The sequence below is a fragment of the Scylla paramamosain genome, chromosome 12, assembly GCF_035594125.1.
Source record: "Scylla paramamosain isolate STU-SP2022 chromosome 12, ASM3559412v1, whole genome shotgun sequence".
Classification (NCBI taxonomy): Eukaryota; Metazoa; Arthropoda; class Malacostraca; order Decapoda; family Portunidae; genus Scylla; species Scylla paramamosain.
The window spans coordinates 25,415,448-25,427,947 of record NC_087162.1 but is presented as its reverse complement, the minus strand read 5'-3'; the positions used below and the strand labels follow the sequence as shown (position 1 = coordinate 25,427,947).

The following is a 12,500-nucleotide window of genomic DNA, read 5'->3' as shown; positions in this document are numbered from 1 at the left end:
CATGATGCCTGGACGGGAAGGCGGTCGGCGGTCGTGCCGGTCACAAGGTCAGGCCTGGAGGGAAGAGGAGGTGTAGGAGGGGGAGGAGGAGAAGGATGGAGAGCAACAACAGGAATATAATAAAAACAAGAAGAAAACAAGATCAACAACAAAAAGAAAAAAAATATCGATAAGGACGAGGAAGACAAGGAGGAGGAAGAGAAGTCAGCGGAGGAGGCGGAGGAGGAAGAGAAGTCAGCGGAGGAGGCGGAGGAGGAACAGAACTAAGAGAGACCTTTTAGGCTTATTACACGGTTACCTGGAGAAGCAAACTCTTTTTAGGGAGCTTCATCACTATTAAGGGAACATGACAAAAGAAGCAAATAGGGACCAGGAGGAGGAGGAAGAGGACGAGGAGGCGGAGGAGGAGGAAGACGGGGAAAACGCGAACGAGAATGAGGAGGACGAGGAGGCAACGAAAGAGCAAGAGGAAAAAAATAAAATATACGAATGAAAAAGGAGAACAAGGAAAACACATGAGGAATATAAATATGTAAGTACAAAAGAAGAAGAGAAACGAGAGAGATATAGCCAGTAATTTCGTGATGGGCGCGGTAAAGAGACGAGATAGGAAAAGATAAAGAGCGAGATCAGAATAAGTAGGGAAGAAGTGGAGTAGGAAGGAGATAAAGAATATGAAGAGGAGAATCAAAGGGAGAATGAAGAGAAGAACCAAGGAAACAAGACAAGGATGTAGACGAGAAACAAGGAACCAAAAGGAGGATGAAAGGGAGAATCGTGAGGATGATGAAGAGGAGAAAGAAGACAGACAGGAACCAAGAGGAGGATGAAGAGAAACCAAGAGGAGGATGAGAACCAAGATGAAAAATAAACAGGAGAAACAAGAGAAGGATAAAGAAAAGAACCAAGAAACCAAGAGGAGAATGAAGAGGATGATGAGTGAGAGCAAGAAGAGGGAGGAGGGAGAAGGCGCCGTGGGATAACAGGTCGACGCGGTATGGGCCTCCCTGAAGGCAGCCGCGGGGGAGGGAGGAACACTTAGGGATCAACCTGGTGACGAAGAGGAAAGGTAAACAGGCCGACATTCCTCCCTGGTGGTGGTGGTGGTGGTGGTGGTGTTGACAGACATCAGTAGAAATTCACCGCCATATGAAATTTCAAGCACCATATGATGTGATTGTGGTGTTAAAGTTTTATTCAGCAACTTAAACACAGTTCCTAAAAAAAAAGACACGACGGTATAATGTTGACAGAAGGATCAGCAGAAACTCACCACATGAAACTTCAAGGATCAGACGCATGATTCCCTTGTTGCACCTAAATTTCAGTCACTTTTACATAATTCCTAAAGACACGAAGTGAGGAGACCGAAAGAATATGGAAGACACGATAAACAGGCAAAATATATATAAAAAAAAAAATTATAAAGAAAATAAGAATAATAAAAAATGGAAAATAATAGAAAAATAAAAAGTAACAATACTAAACACACAAAATATCACTAAAACACGAAAAAAGGAAAAAAAGAATAACATCACACCAACATATAATAAAAAATGAAACAGAACAAAGACACAATAAAAGAAAAGAAGGTATAGAAAAGATTATGAAAGACAAGAAGGTAATGGCCGAGAGATTGAGAGGAAGGAGATGAGGGAGAGAGGGAGAGAAAGAGAAAGGGACAGGAGGGCTGGAGGAAAGAAAGGAGGCGGAGGGAAGGAGGGAGGGAAGGGAGGGAGGGAAGGAGGGAAGGCATCTCCAGGTAGGGCGTGCCGTATTCATCCCCCACAGGTTGTGATGGTGGTTGAGGGGAGGAGGGAGGGGGGGCGAGGGATGCCTCTTGGCGTTATATAGACAATAGAGCGCCAATGGGGGAGGTGTAGGCCATGGAAAGGAGGAGGAGGAGGAGGAGGTATAAAGGGTAGGGATGAGAAGGACGCCGGAGGGGAAATTTACCTTAAGAACTGTAGGAGGAGGAGGAGGAGTAGAAGGAGGGAAGATTAGAAGGGACAGGGACAGATCAAAGAGAAAGAGAGCGAAGGAGGGCTCGCGGAGAAGGAACAATGGAGGAATGTGAAAAAAGTTACCTGCGTGTCTCGTCTCGGGATTGCTCAGGTGAGAAATGACGAACGAATGATAATGAGAAATACCTGAGGGAGGAAACCAGACCACAACAACAACAACGACGACGACGATGGCGATAACAACAACATTTCCAGTAAGAATTATAGTAGCGACGACGGTAACGAAGACGAATAAAAGTAACAGTGGTAATAATAACAATAATGCTCCCAGAATCACCACCACCACCACCACCACCACCAGTAACAACCAGAACAACAAGGACGATGACGACAATAGCAGCAACTACAGTGGCGATGGTTCCAGCGAAGATAAATAAGAATAATAAAGGTAATGATAATAATACCACCAACACCACCACCACCACCACCACTACCACCAACAACAACAACAACCTATAAACGCACTCACCCATAGCGAAGACGTAAGACGCATAATACATATATATAAAAAAATCTAATAATAATAAATAATGATAAGCATACGAGAAAAAAAAAAACTTGAAGATTTATATTTCAAAAAGAGAAACTGTAACTTAAGCAAGAAGCACAAAAAGACAAAGGTGCTGACGAAGGTGATGACGGAGGAGGAATATAACAAGGAACAACAAAAACAAGAGACCTTTAAGTCCTTACATAGCTACGCGTATATGAGAACTAACTAACGACTTGGTAAACAGATGGGACAGTGTAACAGAAAGCTCCTCTCCCTTCGACACCCTCCAACTTGACCTGACGTGAAGGAGGAGGAGGAGGAAGATAGCAACCTTAATTATGTATAACTGAAGAAATAGATATTCCGTGAAAGATAAGAAGATACAATAGATAGAGAAAAGTGGTTCATGACAAGTACATCATGAGAGAGAGAGAGAGAGAGAGAGAGAGAGAGAGTACCCTTTCTCTCAACCAAAGCTCTCGATTCTTTAATTAATAACAAGAGGTGAGGAGGTTACCTGTGGCCAAAACTAATTAACATTTGGACCTTACGTACCAAACAGAGGAGGAGGAGAAGGAGGAGGAGGAGGAGGAGGATAGAAAGAGATGGACGAAAACGAAAACATAAAAGAAGAAACGAAAAGGAGGAAGAGAAGGAGAAGGAGGAAGGGAAGTAGCAAGGAAGACTAATGAACATGTTATAAGGAGCAATTAAGTATCTCATTAGTAAGGCCGGGCCAGGGGTCTCTAATGGTCTTCGTGCAAGGGAGTTACGGGCCAGACCAGCCTAAAATGCCGTCAGGTCTCAATTAATGCTGTTATCCAGTATGTACAGCGGCGCACGAGGCTACTGTCTGATTAATAAAGCTGTAACGTGTGTGTGTGTGTGTGTGTGTGTGGGCGGATGCATTTACTGACTGTCTGATTAATTTTCAGTCTTGGATGTTGCTGTAGTCTGTGTGCGTGTGTGTGTGTGTGTGGCCGAGCTCTTACTGTAAGCATATCCAACAGGGACAATTTCGCTATCTATCTATCTATCTATCTATCTATCTATCTATCTATCTATCTATATATATATATATATATATATATATATATATATATATATATATATATATATATATATATATATATATATATATATATATATATATATATAATTTTTTATTTTATTTTTTTCGAGTGTTCATAATTCACAGTAAGAAGTTTATGGTGCCAACTCAAAATTAATTGAAACGAGGCGGCATTATTGTGCTTGTTTTTGTTGTTGTTGTTGTTGTTGTTAGTGGTGGTGGTGGTGGTGGTGGTGGTGCTGATTGCATCCCATAAACTTAACAAAATTCAAAATGAGAGAAAAAATGCAATGACAAGAAGAACAGATAAGACACTAAAGAAGAGAAGGAAATAAGTGCGCGAAGGAGATAAAAAGAAAACAAGATTATGGAGGAGAACGAGGAGGAAGAGGAGGAGGAGGAGGAGGATACGAGTAAGGAGAGGAAGGAGGATGAAAAAGACACGGATAAGAAGGTTATGGTGGCAGTGGTGATGGAAAAGACGAGAATGATGGCAGGTGTAATGAGGGAAGATGAAAGGAATGATGATGACTCGGAGTGATGACAGGGCGGCGAGGTACGATGAAGAATAGAACGAACAGGAGGAGGAGGAGGAGGAGGAGGAGGAGGAGGAGGAGGAGGAGGAGGAGGAGAGCCATGACCAGGTGGAGGAGGAGGAGCAGTGTAAAAACTAGATAAAAGTAAAAAACTTTGATAAAAAGAAGACGTACAAGAAGAGAGAAGATACGAAGAGGAGGAGGAGGAGGAGGAGGAGGAGGAGGCTATGATTACCTTAGATAGCAACGTATAACTTAGGAAGAACCCGGCGATGGGGGAAGATGTTGATGACCGTGAATTATTTACAAGGCTGACGGAGGCGCTGAAGGAGGTAAAGAGATGCAAAGTCCAAGTGTGTTCCCCTCTCCCTCGATTTAACGGGACCGCTGAGGAAATAAACTGGAGTATGAAAAAATAACTAGTTTGGGAAGACGAATTACTGAGCTTAGCGTGTATATACAAATCAGTCAAAATCCAGGGAAAAAATACGAGGGAAAGTGACGTTAGGTGGGATGGAATAAAGAGCGGAGGGTCATAAATATTACACTGGATTATTGTGCTGGCGCGTTTTATTTATTATTACTGGAGGGAAAATTAGTGGCGCTGTTAGTGTGTGGCGCCCGAGATGTAAACATGAAGCGAGGAGAGGAGAGACGGTTGCCTGTCCACACACACATACACACACACACACACACACACACACGATCATCACCATCCCTTCGTCAGCTACTCCTTCAGGTCTTCACTTCTTAAGATAAAGTTATTTTCCTTCTGTATCATCGTGTTTCGTTCCAGGATTGGTTCACCTCTGAGGCGTATATACCCTGCGGTGGTGGTGGTGGTGGTGGTGGTGGTGCCCTTCGAAGGTTCATCTCTCTCTCTCTAGAAAAAAAAAAAAATCTGTCGGCGTCACAAGAAGTCTCACTGTCGCCTGATGAATGTTCATGTATGCACTGGACGCCGTGTGTGTGTGTGTGTGCGTGTGCAATCAACGAGACGCCTACTACTTATTACCTGGAGACACACACACACACACACACACACACACACACACACACACACACACACACCCTCATACCTGTCCGTCTTCCTATGCTAACATTATGCACATGGAAACTCACACAATGACCTCTTCACGTGCACACTTCGGTACGCTGCCGAGTACGTACACACACACACACACACACACACACACACACACACACACACACGACACTAAATAAACAGAAGGCTACCCACGCTGGGGTTTTCGTTCACTTAGTCAACGTGTAGATAACCCATCGCATTTATATGAGCGAGGGAGTGAGTAGCATGGGCAGGGAGTGACTTGGGGACGAGGCAGACCAAGGGGAAGAGAGGAGAGAGAATGAGGGGGACGAGTAGGGCAACGGGGGGCGAGCAATCAGATCTGCTCAAGTAAATCAAGTCTCTAAGCAGTTAATCAACATGTTCCTCATCTAACGCCTTGCCAGACTCCTTCACCACACGAACACTGGGAACGTGCGTGGCAACAGACAAGGGGGGGAGGCGACGGGGAAAGAAAGAGGAGAGAGAAGAGAGTGAGGGGCAAGTGGGTGAGGTGGAGAGGAACAGAGAGGAGGAGGGAAGGGAAGAAGATATAGGAGGTGCAGCGATTAGGAGCTGAAGCGAAGAAAAGGCAAGGACGGAGAAGGAAAGAGGTTAGGAAGAGATGTGGGCATGAGAGAATGGAGAAGAAGGCAAAGGGAGTCGATAATTGGGGAGGAGAGGGATACATGATGAATTTAAAAGTTACAGTAGAGTGTATGAATAGGAATAATGGGAAGGAAAAATGGCTAAGGAGCAGAGACAAGCAGGGAGAAAATAAACAGTGGAAGGAAAAAAAAAGGGAGACAGAGGGGAGGAAAAGGAGTAGAATAGAAAGAGAGGAAAAGTAGAGGAAACAGGAAATAATGAGAAAGGGAAAAGAAATAAGGAATATAATCTACGAAAAACGTATGGAAAGGAGATGAAAGAAGAGAAGAAAAGGAATGAGGCAAAAGTGAGAAGGAAAAAGGGAGGCACAAGAAACACAATAAAGGAGAGACGCAATAAGACAAAAAACAAAAACATATAGCAAGGAAGGAGAGAGGATGGAGAGAAGAGAAAACGGAGAAATAAAATAAGGGCGAAGAGGAAAGGAAAGAGAAGAAGAGGAGTGCAGGAACAGAAGGTAAGGAAGAGAGAAATAGTCGAGAGGGAGGGGAGGGGAGGGGAGGGAGAATTGGTCGTGCCGGTCCCACTAATGCATGCAAGGCTTCCCTCCCCGGACAAGACAATCGGGCCGGAACACAGTCGGGATATAGATGTCAGAGGCGATACGGCAACGGACAATGGCGGCGGCACGGGGGAAGAGGCGGGGGAGTGGCGGGGGGAGGGGGACACCTGGATTAATGAGGAGGAGCAAAGCGGCGCCAGGTGAACACGTCAAGGGAACGCAACTCACCTACGTATGAAGATGAGGACACGGGAGATATTAATTAGAAAAGTGGCGATAGTGGTGGTGGTAATAATAATAATAATAATAATAATAATAATAATAATAATAATAATAATAATAATAATAATAGAACGGTGAAAATTATGGTTAGCTAACTGATTACTGGTCACCTGAGAGGATCAAGAAAATAATACAGAACCAAGAAAGAAGCATAAGGGAACCAATAATGTGAAAGAAAAGAAGAGAAAGAATCAGAAGAGAAAAGAAAAAAAAGAATGTAAACGAAAACAAAGATGTAACAGAAAAAAAAAAAAAACAGAACACAACCAGAAAATAATATAGAAGAACCATGAAAATGAAAGAGGTAAACCGCAAAGAAAACTAGAATAAAATAACCAGGAGAGCAACAAAAAATAAACCGCAGAAACTTCGTGGCGGCAGAACCTACCAAGAACACGTTAAGGCAGCTTTGTCTGTGCTCCTTCAGGATGGGCGACGCTGCGGGGACTCACCACCACCATCACCACCATCATCACCACCACCACCGCTGCGCCCACGTCCATTCACTAGGCCAGGACTCAGCAGGGGCGCAGGAGGACGTGGGGAGTTTAATGTTATGCTCGTGGGGGATGAGAAGGACTTGGGGAGTTAATGGTATGCTCACGGATTACTTCACCCAGATCAGATGCTCCACCAATGGCAACAAAAAGCACGCACAAGATGGATTGACCTTAAAAAAAAACATCGAGACCGTAGTCAAAATAGCTTATGAATAAACATGTACCTCATTTGCTCCATCTTTCCTTGCTCCTCATCCTCCCTCCCCCACTCACCTCCTCACCCGGTCCCGGTTCCTCGCCTCACGCTCGCCCAGGCAGCAGGAGGCCGCCCACAGTTCCTCGGGCCCCGGACACCCCGGCAACGTAGACTAATGGCTCACTCGCTTCTTATCTGACGCCCTGCCTCGGCCCCTCGTCCTCCTGCGAGGCTCAGTACGTACCAGACCTACCCAGGCAGCCACTCAGCTATCGAGCCTTGGGAAAAGACGATGATGATGCTGACGATGAATGCAGCAACAGAACCATTTCCAACAACAAAAGCAGCAGCAGCACAGCCACGTCCAACAAGAATATCAAGAACGAGAAGGAAAATATCAGTAGTAGCAGGAACAACACCACGAGAGCAAGGAAAAACACAGCAGTAGCAGCAACAACAGCGAAGCAGACATCGATAAAAACAAGCGGGAGAAACAATAGCAAGACAACAAATAAATATATTGTGAAGGCATGTAAGAAGAAGAAGAAGAAGAAGAAGAAGAAGAAGAAGAAGAAGAAGAAGAAGAAGACGAAGAAGACGACGAAGACGACGACGAAGACGAAGACGAAGACGAAGAACAGCTACTACAAAACCATGAGTAGCAGAAACACCACCATCACCACCACCCCCAACACCACCACCCACTCCCTCTCCTCCCACCCAGACAACCACCCCCAAACACCCCCACCACCACCACCACCACGACCACCAACATCAACATCCCCATCACCTGGCAACACAACAGCAACATAGGAGCCATAAAGAAAGCCGGGGGATGACTGGTAGCCATAATAATCTTACAGGGAACATCAACAAAATAAGTCGTGACCTTATTAGAAACCGTAAAATTAGCGAAGAAAAACATAATGACAGCAAAAGGCAAAAGGTATATTGGTAGCACTCCTCCTCCTCCTCCTCCTCCTCCTCCTCCCACGTTTCCATCCACTCCCTCCCCCCTCCCACCACCACTGCTATCACCACCTACCTATTTACCTACGAACTTCCACCACGACTAGTTGCTATTATTACCCACTCCAGCACGACCACCATCCCCACTACCACCACCACCACCACTACTACTACTGCTACTACTACTACTACCACTACTACTACCACTATTACTACTACTATCACTACTACTACTACTACAACTGGTGCTGCTGCTGCTATGGTTCCTGCCTATATCACCACAGCCGCCGCCGCCACCACCACCACCACTACTACTACTATTACCACCACCACTACAACTTTTTTACTACCACCAGCGCTACTACTCCCACAGCTATTCTTACTATCAACTCCACCACCAACAAATACAACAAGTTTAACAACAACAGGTAAACAGACAGAAGACAAACAAAGAAGCACTTGGCCATACTATTAGGCAGCCAAGCAAGCAAGCAAGCAAGCAGGCAGGCAGGCGAAGAAGCGAGCAGACAAACAAAATTAAACCCAAACAAACAAATACTGATACCCGAATAAGGAAGCAGAAGCAATATCGTTCTAGAAATTAACAAAAAAAAAAAAATGGTCAACTTATTAGACATCTAAGACCTAGACACCAGAGAGCCTATAATAGAAAAATTAATTAATACACACACACACACACACACACACACACTGCCACAGATAAATGTCAAGACTCTAAACAAGAAAATAGTGTAAGATAGTAATAGTAACGAAATAAATGTAATGATTATAGTACGTGTCCTTCCTGTGAGGAGTGTTGAAACGACTTAAAAATATCCAAATTCGTCATCCCCTCCGGCGCGTTCGTGTTCTGTATGTCGCTTTTTACGTCCACCCTCTGTCACTGCCTCTGCCTCGTGTGTCATTGTGTGTCCTCTGTATCCGTCTCCTGTGTGTGTGTGCGAGTGTATGTGTGCGTGTGTCTGGACGGGCTGCAGCTCCTCCGCCAGATTGCTTTCGGCCTCCCGTGTCCTCATCAGTGTCTTAATATCACGCTGTCGCCACTTACAAAGCCACTTACAAAGCCACTTAACATCCTAACATCCTCCCTCCATCCATCTACACCTACGCCAGGCAAGTGATGGATGGGAACCTGCTGGAGGGGGACTGGACGAGGTGAAATAAGAGAGATGAACTAAGATGAGGGACGGGATGAGGAAGGGGAAAGATACGAGGATGGAGAGTGGGAAGAATAAAATGAGAAAGATGAGTGAAGGGGGAAGGGGAATGATTGGGTAAGGCATTCAGGTGTATGTACAGGTATATCAATCACTTGTACGTGTGTGTATTGAGGGTGCTGTGAGTTGAAAGGGAGGAAGGTGACGCGTATCAAAGTTTTAAGAGAAGCGGTGCAGTGAGATGAGAATGATACTCCACCTTCGCCCCTTTCCTGTCTTTCCTCTCTCCCTCATTTAGCAAAACACTCGCAACGCTTCCCTCCTCATCCCTCTTAAAGTCGCTCTAAGCTTCCTCTGTTCTCTCACCCTTCACATTCCCCCCTCAGGTGATTCAGGTGGTTGTTAATGCTCTTGATATTTATCTTCTGTAGATTTCCGAGTGAGCATGGAGAAGCAGGAGGAGGAAGAGGAGGAGGAGGAGGAGGAGGAGGAGGAGGAGGAGGAAGAGGGGGAGGAGGAGGAAGAGGAGGAGAAATGAAGAACAAGAGAAACTGATGAAAAGAGAAGTGAGTGAGTGAAGTGAAGCACAAAGAAGGGAGACAAGGAATAGAAGATAATGTAAAGGTGGAGGAGGAGGAGGAAGAGGAAGTAAAGGCGGTGGTAGTGATGATGGTGCTGGTGGTGGCGAAGGAGGAGGAGGAGGAAGTCAAGGAGGAAGATGTTCGTCAAGTTAAGAGCAGGATAAGAAGGTTTTAAGACACTCAATTAAGCCCCCTTCATCAAGACACACGGCGGCGCGGCACGGACGGGGCTACGCATAGGGCATTGTGTCCCACACCTCAGCCCGTGCAGTGCTTGGCGGCGCGATCCCGAGGCCCCAAAGTGCTGCCTCATCCCGCCGCAATTACTCCCCTCAGCGAGCCACCTGCCCGGCGAGCGGCGTCAGTAATTGCTGTGTTCCTGAGCATCACCTGCGCGTCACCCCGGTGTTTAGCAGGACTGAGTGAGTGATCACCCACCTGACGGTCCTACCCAGCCAGGTGAGACGGATCGCCTGATGAATGGCTACGAACTAACAAGATACGTGCTTGTTTTTCGCCCCTAAGAATCTATCACTCTGACTACTGGCTTTTCCTTGCTAAAGTTTATTGCCTGATGAAAACACACAAAAAAGGCCTCGAGTGAAGACGTAAAATCCTGCAGCATCGTGTGTCTCCTCACTAATGACCGCCTCGCCGCCATGACAGATTCTGAACATGCGTGATACGCTACTTGCTGCACGAACCTTACCGCAGAATGCAGGACGTGTGTTCCCCAACGCTTCATTCCCGAGGTGCGGCGCGGACCGGAGTGACGACGGGGTCAACGCCAGCTGGTAATGGGCGGCAAACGGTCAAGGGTCTGCGGTGTCCAGTACGTGCCTGTGCAGTGTCAGGCCGAGTACACACCACGTACGTACCCCTGGCCGTGCTGCCATCAATTCACCATCCGCCGTCGCGGCCACAACACATGAAAAATGCGATGGGCGGCATGGACTCCAAAAAGGTGCGATAACAAACAGATTTATGCCAAACACGGTCGGAGCGTTACTTAAGTCCCTTGTGAAAATTTATCGATAGATGAGTATCAGCGGTATCCAGGTAACCACACAGTCTACTGAAATAAAGTGTTATTTACCTTTCTATCAAGCAGTGAGCGATGACGGTCGTAGAAGCAGCGATTGCGGCGGCGGTAAGTCACTGTAGGGGTCTTGAAAGCAGGAGGCCGGGAGATGGGGAGCGGAGTGGGGATGGCAGAGGTGGGGCAGCGGAGTGGTGGTGGCAGTGGCGGGGCTGGCAGTGGGGGTGGGGGTAGTGATGAGGAGGCGCTGGCTGGAGGCTAACATTTAGTGCTCGGCGGGGGTCCAGCCACACACTACCGTAAAGGTGTGGCCACAGCGGCTGATTTGCGGCACTCCTCAGTTAAACCTCCGCACCACCTACCGCCTCCACCTGCCGCCGCGCCTGTCAGGGGAGAGTCATGAATATTACTGCTCCAGCGACTGTTGAGAATCACACACATGGCTTTACCTAAAACGGTTAAGATATAAATATTTCTACAGTAAGAATTGTGAAATATTATACATATTACTATAAGCTGTCAAGATATGATACTGCTACACTAGTAATGGTTAAGTCACATATCACTGCAGTACAAGAAATTACTAAGAATTATACACACAACTACACTTGGAAATAATAATCGTAAATATCACTGCACTAAAAGCTCTTAAGATTTTAGGGATATTACTGCACTAAAAAAAATAAAAAAAACAAAGAAATCATCACTAGAAATCGTGAAACACCAAATAATACAAGATTAAAAACAGTTAACACCTTTCCTTAACACCACTCCACTACAGATCCACTCAAACTTTACTGATCGATGGGAATATCAAGCCGACAAGCCCTCCCATTGTTCCAGGGCTCGAGGACACTGACAAAGGACGTACAGCAATTAAGGAAAGCGCCGCCCGAGGACTGATGGGCCTCATACTAACAATGGGCGCAGCACTGACGAGTAGTGATCCAAATACGGCAATATATTAATCTTTTGGCAGGGTTTTCGAAAGCGAGGTGAGTGAGTGAGTGAGTGAGTGAGTGAGTGAGTGAGTGAGTGAGCCTTATCATCCAACATCTCTTGCTCTGGATTAAATAGTGTGGCTTATCACGAACAACCTCACAAGGATCAATAACTCAGCAAATATTTGTTCTTCCTTGGCCTCTACAAACGTTCCTGTTTAGCTTCTGACACCTCGATTCCTTCACGACAAAATATCCATGCCATATAAGCAACGCATGGATATTTCTGATCGTCACGTGTTAAGGTATAAAGAGTAAAGAAAAAGAACGTAATATTGATCAGGAGCACCAGGTAAAAATGTTACGTAACTCTTCTTGTGTAATCCTCCAGAGCCCACTTCCTTCACACCGCACGTGAAAAGAGAATCTTGTGAAATGCTTGTACAATTCAG

The 12,500-nt window shown here is 45.8% G+C and overlaps 1 long non-coding RNA gene across 7 annotated transcripts in view; it reads right to left on the bottom strand.

Moving 5' to 3' along the window:
• Positions 1-12,500, bottom strand: part of LOC135105945 (uncharacterized) — a 120,278-nt gene that overhangs the window by 68,162 nt on the left and 39,616 nt on the right. For 6 of the 7 annotated variants that reach the window (XR_010271063.1, XR_010271065.1, XR_010271064.1 and 3 more), the window contains exon 3: positions 11,165-11,490. This is a non-coding gene — a long non-coding RNA (uncharacterized LOC135105945). Of the gene's footprint in view, positions 1-4,643; positions 5,009-11,164; positions 11,491-12,500 lie in introns of those variants that run through there. The other variant, XR_010271069.1, reaches the window with a different exon arrangement.